This window comes from Salvelinus alpinus, chromosome 29 (genome assembly GCF_045679555.1).
Source record: "Salvelinus alpinus chromosome 29, SLU_Salpinus.1, whole genome shotgun sequence".
Taxonomy (NCBI): Eukaryota; Metazoa; Chordata; class Actinopteri; order Salmoniformes; family Salmonidae; genus Salvelinus; species Salvelinus alpinus.
Genome location: NC_092114.1, coordinates 31,460,290 through 31,472,674, shown reverse-complemented (window position 1 = coordinate 31,472,674; position 12,385 = coordinate 31,460,290).

Below are 12,385 nucleotides of genomic sequence, written 5' to 3'. Positions count from 1 at the left end.
TATCTACCAGTGGAGGCTGCTGAGGGGAGGACGGATCATAATAATGGCTGAAATGGAGTGTATGGAATGGTGAAACCATGTGTTTGATACCATTTCATTCACTCCATTTCGGCCATTATTATGAGCCGTCTTCCCTTCAGCAGCCTCCACTGCTACCTACAGACTATCAGTAACATTTCAACCAATTATCTACTAATCTTAACCCTAGCTCTTGCTCTAACACTAACCTTAACCCTTGTCTCAACCCTTACCTTAATCCTTATTCTAACCCTAACCCTAATCTTAGCAGTTGCTTATCAACAGATCGTTTGTTGGTAGTATGGAAATCAGGACTATCCAAATAAAGTGTGACCTTCCCTACAGAATAAATTTTGAACCAATAAGTTTATGAAATTATCTTAAAGGGGAAGTGTAGTCAAAAACATGATTTCCTGTTTTTCAAATGATATTTCCATACTATGAGGTCAAAATAACACTCTGAAATTAGGAAAATTCTGATAATGCCCTTTTAGTGTAACAGTTTTTTGGGGGAAAAAGCACCTGGAATTTCAGCCTGTTCAGATGGGATGAATTTTGTGACCCACAGCATGACATCACAATCTGATCTGATTATTCTGACCAATGACCAGTCATATTTTATTTGCATATGTATCCTCCTACTTTGAAGGGGTAAGCGGGGTAGGCTCTCTAGAGTCTAGACAGCGTAATCAAATTCATTCCATGGAGGGCTGAGTGTCTGTAGGTTTTCACTCTAGCCTTGATTTGATGGATGAATTAACCTCACAAGGAACTCCCCTCACCTGGTGGGCTAGGTCTTAATTGAAAGGAAAAAAACGAAACCGGCTGACACTCGGCCCTCCATGGAATGAGTTTGACACCCCTGGTCTAGACGATTCTATTCGCCAATCAGGGTTGTGTATGTAAATATATTTACATTTGTATCAAAATGCCCACACAACCAGACTGAACATTTTAATGACAAAAGGAGGCTCAGGGAAATAAATTATACTTTATTTTTTTAAATGTAAAAATGTTCATGAAATTAAAAGCCACGGTGATTTATTGGACAACACAGTGATGATTTTAAAAATAAATGCAAAAGACAGCATGGGGGCTTTAATGTAAGCAAGCTTAATGGAGGCTTTCTTCAACTTCAAAAACTAAAACAACATCTGAGAAATGATCTACTGGCATTTTCCATGTCACAGAAATCATTGCCCCTTTAAAATAACCCATCAATTCATCCATGACCAGAAATCCATTTTAAAGTTCTGCCGAAGTAAAAAAAGAAAGAAAAGTCACTCATGAAATTAAACAGATCCCTTCAATATGAATGCGTCACAAAAATGGCCCCAAGGCCTCCGTCAGTGAGCTCTAGCGTGCAAGTCCCATCGCATCGAGCCGCTAACTATCAGAAAATGAAAGTTCCCACTCTGTTTGCCTTCTCTGCAGATCCAGCCAGCGACATCATCCACTGCAGTCACCATGGAAACCGGGGTACCAACCACATTACCCACAGAGACACAGTGCTCGCTTCACTGAAGCATCTGAAGTGTTTCTGTTTAATTAATGGGAGTTTTCTTTCTACCAGCGTCATATTAATTACCCTTAGTGAAGTGTTGGATTGAAACAAAGTGAAGAGAGATATTTACATGAACTTAACTACAATGGAGGGCAGGCCATATTTAAGGACACTGTAGCTCTGCAGGGGGTATGTTGGTTCAGATGTACATATTTTCGGCAATTCTCAGCGATAATACGAAAATGTAGTCCATGTTATAGTCACATAGTGATGTGCCCCCTTTCAGAGGGCAATACAGAATTGTTGTTTCTCACTTCGAACTAGTGAATTGAATCCATAGTAATCAGGGCACTGGTTAAACAAGAGCAGACTATGGCCGTGTTTGAGATGATACATTTTGCTCAGTCGCTAATCACAGAGAAAAAGGACTGATCTACAAAAAATAATGAGTAGTTATTTAGGATGCAAGGTGATTTGTAAATCAGTTTGTCTGTAGTTTCCAAACGCAACAGTCAATCTGAAACACATAGAACCTCTCAGAAAGAATACTTAGTTCTGTTAACCTACGTGGCCCGTTGCCTCTGATGTGCGTCGCTCTTTGACCAGAAGAGTGTGGCATTAATGTTGTGGAACAGAAGTCGTGAACAAGACGCTATTGCAATGAAGTAGACAATACTTCGATCTTAATCTTTTAAGTTTATACTTGAAAAAGAAGAAGAGGATGGGAGAGAAATGGAACTAGGGTTGTGGGCGTGATGAAAGAATAAAAGAAAGAGAATGATTCATATGAAGAATACTAAGGGGTTCAACAACTCCAACTCCATACCCTTATAGCTTTATAGCTCACCATTTCTCATGGCTAAAGGACCAATGGGGACATACCCCTGGCTATAGAATCTTACAACATGCTATAGATTCTATAGGATCGTATAATATTTTATTAGATGGAAGAAGGCCTAGAATGCCTATCATTGGCTAATTGGCATGCTCCATTAGGCATTGTTCGTCCCGAGAGCTGCACTCCCGAGGTTATCATTCCCCTCGCAGACTTTTGTTATCAGATACAATAGTCTTTACTGTAGTAGGCTCTCTGAATGCTAAAGCATCCCTCAAAAGGATGTTGTTTGTCTCAACGTAAAATTAAAAATCCAATTTGTTATGCTTGTAAAACATTGCCTAAAGGCTATCTTAACTCCGTATAATGATCATACTAGGGAAAATATAGTGTTAGATACGGTAGGAAAGGCTACAGGTTTTTAACAAGAACTAGGGTTGTAAAATTAAGGCAACTTTGTCAAAATTCCCAGGTTTTCCAGAAATCCTGGTTGGAAGATTCCTGTAATTAGGAGGGAATAATAAGGAAATCCTGGTTGGAAGATTCCTGTAATTAGGAGGGAATAATAAGGAAATCCGGAATCTTCCAACCAGGATTTCTGGAAAACCAGTGAGTTTTTGGAAAGGACACATTTTTCCTCCAAGTACCAATCTGATTAGTGTGACTGATCTCTCTGAATAGGATGCCATTTCAGACGCAACCCCAGTCTCATCCGATTACCATGACTGACACTGGTTCTAGTGATGAATATCTTCAGTAACATGATCTTATGCAAAATGGTTGGATGAGAAAGATATTTAGATCACAAACTCTCCAATGACAATAATGGATGATCATATTGATCTTCAGACTGGAGCTGAGTTGACAGAGAGGAACGAGTGATGTTATCATTATACTGAAGCATGGGGAGTCACAGTGAGGTCAGGGATAAGACTATGGCTGAAATGACACCCCATTCACTCAACTAGCTCTCACAGTCTCACGTCAAATTTCAAAGTTTTCCTGAAATCTCAAAAACAACTTTCTATCACTGGATTTGAACTTGCAACCTTCCTTCGTCTGGCTCCTTCGCTTTGGCCGTTTTGGAATCAGAGGCAGATGCTTACGCCCATCCGCCATCCGTGTCCACAACGCCCTACAAAAACTAAACCTATTTGAAGGAAACAGCACTCACTATTGCCCCTATAGGCTGGTTTCCATGTCATCACCCGGCATCCTCAGACATGGATGGATGTCGAATACTGACTTGTATTACAGGTGACCTGGCTGATTCACTATATAGTGCACTACTTTTGACCAGGGCAAAATAATCCTGCATCAACAGCAATTGAACGTTTAGTCCATGATGTTGCTTGATCAGTGGTTAGGCTATTAGCTGGTCAAAAGTAGGCTACATGAAAAGTACAATACTGTTAATATAACTTAGTGTGGTTTTTCAGTGAATTTGTAAATCACAAAGCTCATCTGCAGTGCTGCGGTGCAGGAAAATTCTCAGCAACAAAAAAGTAATCGAATTAAGATCCGACATCAGTATATAAGCATTAGGGTGCCATTTTGATTGTACACTGTGTGACTATAACAATTGTCCAGAAAGGAAAGCATGGGGTGTCACATTGAGGCTAGGCATAAAGCTGTCTGCATGAGGATTTGGGATGAAGATATTGGTCTTAATCTGTTTTAACTGGCAGGCAGACTGCCTGTGTTGTTATCAGCCTCAGACAGTGTGTGTGTGTGTGTGTGTGTGTGTGTGTGTGTGTGTGTGTGTGTGTGTGTGTGTGTGTGTGTGTGTGTGTGTGTGTGTGTGTGTGTGTGTGTGTGTGTGTGTGTGTGTGTGTGTGTGTGTGTGTGTGTGTGTGTGTGTGTGTGTGTGTGTGTGTGTGTGTGTGTGTGTATGTGCGTGTGCATGGTTAGGATTCATAGACCTGAGTGTCTGGTGGTACTGATAGAAGGGGAAGGCCAGGTGAGACGGTGTGAGTAACCCAGTGGGCATGGAGAGACAATGAATGCCTCCCTGCATCCCCCCCCCCCCCCCCCACACACATACACACAGCGCTCACCCCATCTGCCAGTGGGAATACTATGAGCAACACTATGGTTTGGGAACTGTCAGAGAGGACACAATGTGTGCTTTCTTATTTACATTTTACATTACATTTTAGTCATTTAGCAGACGCTCTTATCCAGAGCGACTTACAGTAGAGTGCATACATTTATTTTTTTAATAATTGTTTTTCTTTTTCATTCTTTTATTTAATTAGTATATTATTATTATTTTTATTTTTATTTATTTTTTACATACTGATTAATAGAAACTCGCCCTGAGGTGCGTGTCATCAGCCCGGTGACACCTGTACCGGTCCCACGCATCAGGTCTCCAGTGCGCCTCCACAATCCAGTACGTCCTGTGCCTCCTCTCCGCACTCGCCCTGAGGTGTGTGTCATCAGCCCGGTGCCACCTGTACCGGTCCCACGCATCAGGTCTCCAGTGCGCCTCCACAATCCAGTACGTCCTGTGCCTCCTCTCCGCACTCGCCCTGAGGTGTGTGTCATCAGCCCGGTGCCACCTGTACCGGTCCCACGCATCAGGTCTCCAGTGCGCCTCCACAGTCCAGAGCTTCCGGCGACAGTTCCCAGTCCAGAGCTTCCGGCGACAGTTCCCAGTCCAGAGCATCCGGCGACAGTTCCCAGTCCAGAGCTTCCGGCGACAGTTCCCAGTCCAGAGCTTCCGGCGACAGTTCCCAGTCCAGAGCTTCCGGCGACAGTTCCCAGTCCAGAGAATCCGGCGACAGTTCCAAGTCCAGAGCTTCCGGCGACGGTTCCCAGTCCGGAGCCTCCGGCGACAGTCCCCAGTCCGGAGCCTCCGGCGACGGTTCCCAGTCCGGGGCCTCCGGCGACGGTCCCCAGTCCGGGGTCTCCGGCGACGGTCCCCAGTCCGGGGGCTCCGGCGACGGTCCCCAGTCCGGAGCCCCCGGAGACGGCCCCCAGTCCGGGGTCTCCGGCGACGGTCCCCAGTCCGGAGTCTCCGGCGACGATCCCCAGTCCGGAGCCTCCGGCGACGGTCCCCAGTCCAGAGCCTCCGGCGACGGTCCCCAGTCCGGGGTCTCCGGCGACGGTCCCCAGTCCGGGGTCTCCGGCGACGGTCCCCAGTCCGGAGCCTCTGGCGACGGTCCCCAGTCCGGAGCCTCCGGCGACGGTCCCCAGTCCGGAGCCTCCGGCGACGGTCCCCAGTCCGGGGTCTCCGGCGACGGTCCCCAGTCCGGGGTCTCCGGCGACGGTCCCCAGTCCGGGGTCTCCGGCGACGGTCCCCAGTCCGGGGTCTTCGGCGACGATCCCCAGTCCGGGGCCTCTAGCGACGAGCTGCAGTCCAGAGCCTCCGGCGATGATCCATGGTCCGGTTCCACATAAGTGGAGGGATCAGTGTAAGGAGGGGGGGCTGCGTCCAGAACCGGAGCCGCCACCAAGGTTAGATGACCACCCGGAGCCTCCCCTATAGGTTCAGGTTTGCGGCCAGGAGTCCGCACCTTGGGTGGGGGGGGGGAGGGTGTATTGTCACGCCCTGACCTTAGATATCTCTGCTTTTCTATATATTTTGGTTAGGTCAGGGTGTGACTAGGGTGGGTACGCTAGTTCTTGTATGTCTAGGGTTTTTGTATGTCTAGGGGTTTTTGTATGTCTATGTTGGCCTGATATGGTCCCCAATCAGAGACAGCTGTTTATCGTTGTCTCTGATTGGGGATAATATTTAGGTAGCCATTTTCCTCATTTGTGTTGTGGGATCTTGTTTTTGTATAGTTGCCTTGTGCACTGCAATACTGCACGTTTGTTAGATTCTTTGTTGTAAGTTTCACTATTAAAGAATGTGGAACTCTACGCACGCTGCGCCTTGGTCCGATCCTTTCGATGAACGTGACAATTTAATTATCATTGGACAATGGACAGAACAAGAACAGCATCTGGACAGAGGAAAAACAATGACATCAATGCTGACATAAGGAACAAAGTGAGGAGCAGACAGATATAGAGGGGGTAATCAACAAAGTAACGGAGTCCAGGTGAGTCCAATATTGCGCTGATGTGCGTAATGATGGTCACAGGTGTGCGTAATGAAGGGCAGTCTGGCGTCCTCGTGGCCCAGAGAGGGAGAGCGGGAGCAGGCGTGACATAAACAGCAGGAAGCAGATTGTACAGTCAACTTCCCTGCCAGTTCTTTACTATGGTGACACCATTTATTGGAATGCAGAAGCCTCTACATACAATTTAAGAAAATCATCAAGGATAACACAATACAGCTTAAAAGCTTATTTCCATTGTGGTCCTTTTGAAGAGGGAAGAAGGAGGGGGGAGGGAAAATGCAATAAGGTTAACCTTTCTCGCCCCGGGGTTCCGCTAGCGGAACACCCACAACATTCCGCTGCCTTCGCAGAGCGCGAAATTCTAAAAATATTTTTTTGAAATATTTAACTTCCACACATTAACAAGTCCAATACAGCAAATGAAAGATAAACATCTTGTGAATCCAGCCAACATGTCCGATTTTTAAAACGTTTTACAGCGAAAACACAATATATATTTATGTTAGCTCACCACAATAGCCAAACACACAACGCTATTTATCCACCGCATAGGTAGCTTTCAAAAAAACGACAAAATATAGATATAATTAGTCACTAACCAAGAAACAACTTCATCAGATGACAGTCTTATAACATGTTACACAATACATTTATGTTTTGTTCAAAAAATGTGCATATTTGAGGTATAAATCATAGTTTTACATTGCAGCTACAATCACAAATAGCCAGAATAATAGCCAGAATAATTACAGAGAGCAACGTGAAATACATAAATACTCATCATAAAACATTTATGAAAAATACATGGTGTACAGCAAATGAAAGATAAACATCTTGTAAATCCAGCCAATATTTCCGATTTTTTAAGTGTTTTACAGCGAAAACACAATATAGAAATATATTAGCTTACCACAATAGCCAAACACACAACCGCATTTATTCACCGCAAAGATAGCTTTAGCAAAAACCAGCAATAAATATAAAATAAATCACTAACCTTTGGACAACTTCATCAGATGACAGTCTTATAACATCGAAAATGTGCATATTTAGAGCTGAAAACCTTGGTTATACATTGTGAAAATGTAGCAACTTTTTCCCAGAATGTCCGGATATATTTCTGACACTCACCTAATCTGACCAAATAACTCATCATAAACTTTACATAAAAATACTTGTTGTATGGCAAATGAAAGATACACTGGTTCTTAATGCAACCGCTGTGTTAGATAAAAAAAAAAAAACTTTAGTACGACATACAGCTTGCGTTATTGCGAGACAGCGCCCGCTAAAAGGGCGGAGAATAGGACTAAACATTTCACACAAAAATACGAAATAACATCATAAATTGTTCTTACTTTTGTTGAGCTTCCATCAGAATCTTGTACAAGGAGTCCTTGGTCTAGAATAAATCGTTGTTTGGTTTTAGAATGTCCTTTTCTCCTGTCGAATTAGCAACCTTAGCTAGCCAAGTGGCGCGAACATGTCCATCTTCTCTCAACGCAAACAACGAAAAACTCCAAAAGTCCCGATAAACGTTGAATAATCTGATAAAACTCGGTTGAAAAAACATACTTTACGATGATATTATCACATGTATCAAATAAAATCAGAGCCGGAGATATTAGCCGTGTATACCGAGCGCTTTTCAGAAGGCAATCTGGGGTTCCTTCTCGCGCCTTCGAAGACAATGAAATTTCCAGACCTGTCACTCCAAAAGCTCTTGTTCGACCTCAGATCAAGCTAGACACCCCATTTCACCTCCCACTGCCTGTTGACATCTAGTGGAAGGCGTATGAAGTGCATGTATATCGATAGATATAAGCCAGTTGAATAGGCAGGCCCTGGAACAGAGCCTCGATTTCAGATTTTTCACTTCCTGTCTGGAAGTTTGCTGCAAAATGAGTTCTGTTTTACTCACAGATATAATTCAGTTTTAGAAACTTGAGAGTGTTTTCTATCCAATAGTAATAATAATATGCATATTGTACGATCTAGAATAGAGTACAAGGCCGTTTCATTTGGGCACAATTTTTTCCCAAAGTGAAAATAGCACCCCCTACACACTAACAGGTTAAGCGGCAATAGTAGTGGCAACAGACAAAATTGTTGTTTGATTCATAACATGAGATAATTAGTACAATTCCCTTTCCTAATAAACAACTATGGACAGGTACATCTCCCTTGTCTCACATACCCTTAATATATAAAACAATGTTGAATGAATTTAATGAGATTTGCAACTGTTTGGAATGAATGTAAATAATTGTATTTGTATCGTTTGATGCTGTAGTGTTGATTCTGTAATTTGTAGTTTATTTTATTTTTATTGATCATTTTGAATGTGTTGTATTGGATTGTTGTCCTCAGGGCACCATTGCAAATGAGACCCTGGTCTCAATGGGTTCTCCTGAATAAATAAAAGTTCAATAACATTCCTATTTTTCCTCACACCTGCAATGAATGTGAATAGTTTGATGTTGGAGGAGCTGCATAGTTGTTTGTGTTTAACTGGTGTGGACCAGAACCATGGAATGGGATTGTCAAGATGAGGAATGAGTCTGTGGGTATCCTAATCTGTCCTTCAATACCATTTTAAGGTCATTCAAAAGAAATTCTACAGAAATAGTCATGCAGATTTTGATTCATTACAGCTACAGTAAAAGGATTTGGGAAAACACACAACAAGACCTTATTTTTTTTTTTTTCTATCTCAATTCTTCTCAATGGTCTTGACAAATGTATCTTTTTAGATTGTCAGGTTCATGTTGGTGTCATGTCAAGTTCCCATGTCATGCAGCACCCTGTGTGTGTTCAACTGTTTGAATGCCCATCCTCCTCGTTCCTTTCCATCACAATCCTATTCTTGATGGTACATTTCAAAGTTTCTCATGGTTGTGTATGTTCAAACATTTTCATGCAGTTTCTATTATGATATTGTATTACTATTCTATTAAACCTTTTGACCCACATCAGTCTTTTTAAGAGACATTTAAAGGATTGTGACCATGTCTATCTTGGTTGAAGAATTGTGACTCAGAGGTAGACAACAAAAAAACAACAGCTACAAAACAGCCTCCAATGTCCAAACATGAAATACAAATGTCCCTATTTGCTATCCTGAAACACCTTTATGGCTATATTATCTCAGTGCAGCCATGCATGCGTGTTTGGTGTATTACTAATTGACAGCTGTCAATGTAGTGACAGTTTAGCGCAAAGCCAATATGTCTAAGTATCCAACAGAGCCTCAAAACATTGATATCATAAATGAAAGCTCAGAGATGATGATGATGATGATGGGGAGACAGTGAATAAAAGAGCTGAAATGCCAAAGCCCACACTTAGAACCCAAACTAGATAGTGGATGTTAGGAGTTTCAAAGCAGAAAGACATGAAAACTCAAACACAGACTAAAGGGTCTCTCTCTCTCTCTTTCTCTCACTCTCACAATCAGCATCCGGTGAGACAAGGCTGCTCATGCTGAATACAAAGACACTATCAAGAGTTTATACCAAAGCAGGGACTTTTAGTTTGGTGAACATGTAACACGAATACAAAGAAAGTCCTTACTAGAGTTTAGCTGCCAGCTTTTTTAATACTTTGAACAGGAACTCAGAACGTAAAGTGAGCAGGGAAGACTAAACTTCACCAAACTGTATCTAAAATTGAGAGTAGGAACATTAGGAAGGCTTAAAAACCCTTCTTTAACCCGTCTCCTCCCTTTCATCTTCACTGATTGAAGTGGATTTAACAAGTGACATCAATAAGAGATCATAGCTTTCAGCTGGAGTCACCTGGTCAGTCTATGTCATGGAAAGAGTAGTTGTTCTTAATGTTTTGTACACTCAGTGTAGATAGCAGTTATTCTGAGAAGTTTGGTCGACATGAAGGTGTATTTATTCTAACTTTTTATCCTAAATTCAACTTCAGTCATATTTTCACTTAGTCATGCTGCATTGATGTCAATGGGAGACTAAGTGAAAATTTGTTAGGATTTGCCCCTGAGAGAGTAATTATTGTTCAAGCACTATAGAACTGCATTTGATTTATGGGCTGTTAAGTCTCTTCTGTTCCTGGAACTTGATATTCCAGTGGGGTGCAGCCTGTTTATATTTTTCCTGACTAACCTTCTGCCCTACTGCGTATGTGACTGAATTGACACGGCTGCTTCTCCTCATCCTCACAGTTAATGGCTGTCAGCACTTGTTAAGGTGGCTGTCCAAACAAATAATGCAACTAATGAACTGAAAACACCAACCTTCTGGGCTGAGAGCATTATGTTGACGTGTCTGTGTGTGTGTGTGTGTGTGTGCGTGCGTGCGTAAGCCTCGTGGTTGACCTGTGGCAGGAGTGAGAGAGAGTGTGTATTATTAAGGTATATTATATTATAGATCATACTGAAAGCACTCTGTCCTCTCTGTCCTGGCTTTCAGTCCTGCTGAGCCTTCTCTTACGGCTATTTTCAAGAGGTCCTATTGTACAGGTAGGAGATAAGAAGACAGGGAGCAGTGTTGTATACCCACATCAGGTTCAAGGAAAATCTTAAAATGGGATGATAGTTTTGAGCAGAATTTACATCTATGGGTTTGAAACGTTAAGCCATTTTCTGTGACATTTTGGATGAATACAAGAGTGAATTCAGAAGAGACAGAGACGGAAAAGAATGCTAGACAATCTGACCAAACAGAGAAAACTATTGTCCCCAAAACCCATTAGGCAAATAGATGCCTGGAAACTGCCAACAGATTAGATGTGGAGTACCTTAAATAGCCCATTCATTAAGAAGAGAATCACAGGGAACATACATAACAGTTGAGGCAAAACATGTTGCTGTCTTTACCTTTGTTATAGCATGTAAACAGGTTCAATGACTTAGTTATAGTGTGTCTCCAAAAGAGAGAATGCATAACAGTAGACTGAAATCCAGTTTTGTGCTAACATTCCATTCTTTGTACACATCATGTTTGACACGCAAAGAACTGGAATCTTAGCCCAAGCAGAATGGTACCCAGGCTATACAGGAGGTTGGTGGCACCTTCATTGGGGAGGACGGGCTCCTGGTAAACACTATAACTACCGTCTAGCAGAAATATAAACTGATAAACATACAAATATAATCTCATTCTAGCTGTGTGGGTATAACAGGCATTACAATAGAGTACGGGACATTGCAGTACATTCTGTCGCTGCTTCTAGAGTGTTTAGGTGCAGAAAATACTGTGGTTGCATCTCAAAATGGCAACTATTCCCTATATAAAGCACTACTTTTGACCAGGGACCATCTAGCGATGCAGACTATGCCATGGTGACCACTTCCTACAGTACCTCAAAAGACATCTTGAACAACCACTTATAATTGTTTTTGCTCTCAACTCTTGTAGGGAGACAACATCTTTCATCTATTCCAGGAACACAGAGTATACAGCATTTGTCCACTTTCAAATCCCCACATCTTCTCTGGCCTCAACCCCGAACATCTCTCAGCAAAGAGTTGGAAACAACGTTCAAGATATACCGCAACAGCGATCGATGGTTGCTATCATTTACTGAAGGACAGCTTGCCTGTTGATGTCCTATAACTTTGCCATGGCAGAACGCTTTGCATTAACAGATGGGTCACCCAGATAATGAGGCTATGTGCAAACACATCAGGGACATCTGTCCCTCCCCTTCCCAGCACAGATGGAGCTGAAGGTGATCAACTCATCTCATCGACATCCACTTCCGGATGGGGCTTTAAAACAGGACATCTGAAATGGCATCCTATTCCCTATATAGTACACTACTTTTGACCACGGGTCTGTTCGGATGCAGCCAAAGACACTTAAACACAATTTGCAGTCTGGACCGGGCTGTTTTATGCAGTGTAGGACACATTTTATGACCCATTACATTCCCTGACTCAACACTAAAAAGGAAAAGGCTGGTGCCGTAATTTAGAACGGACAATAT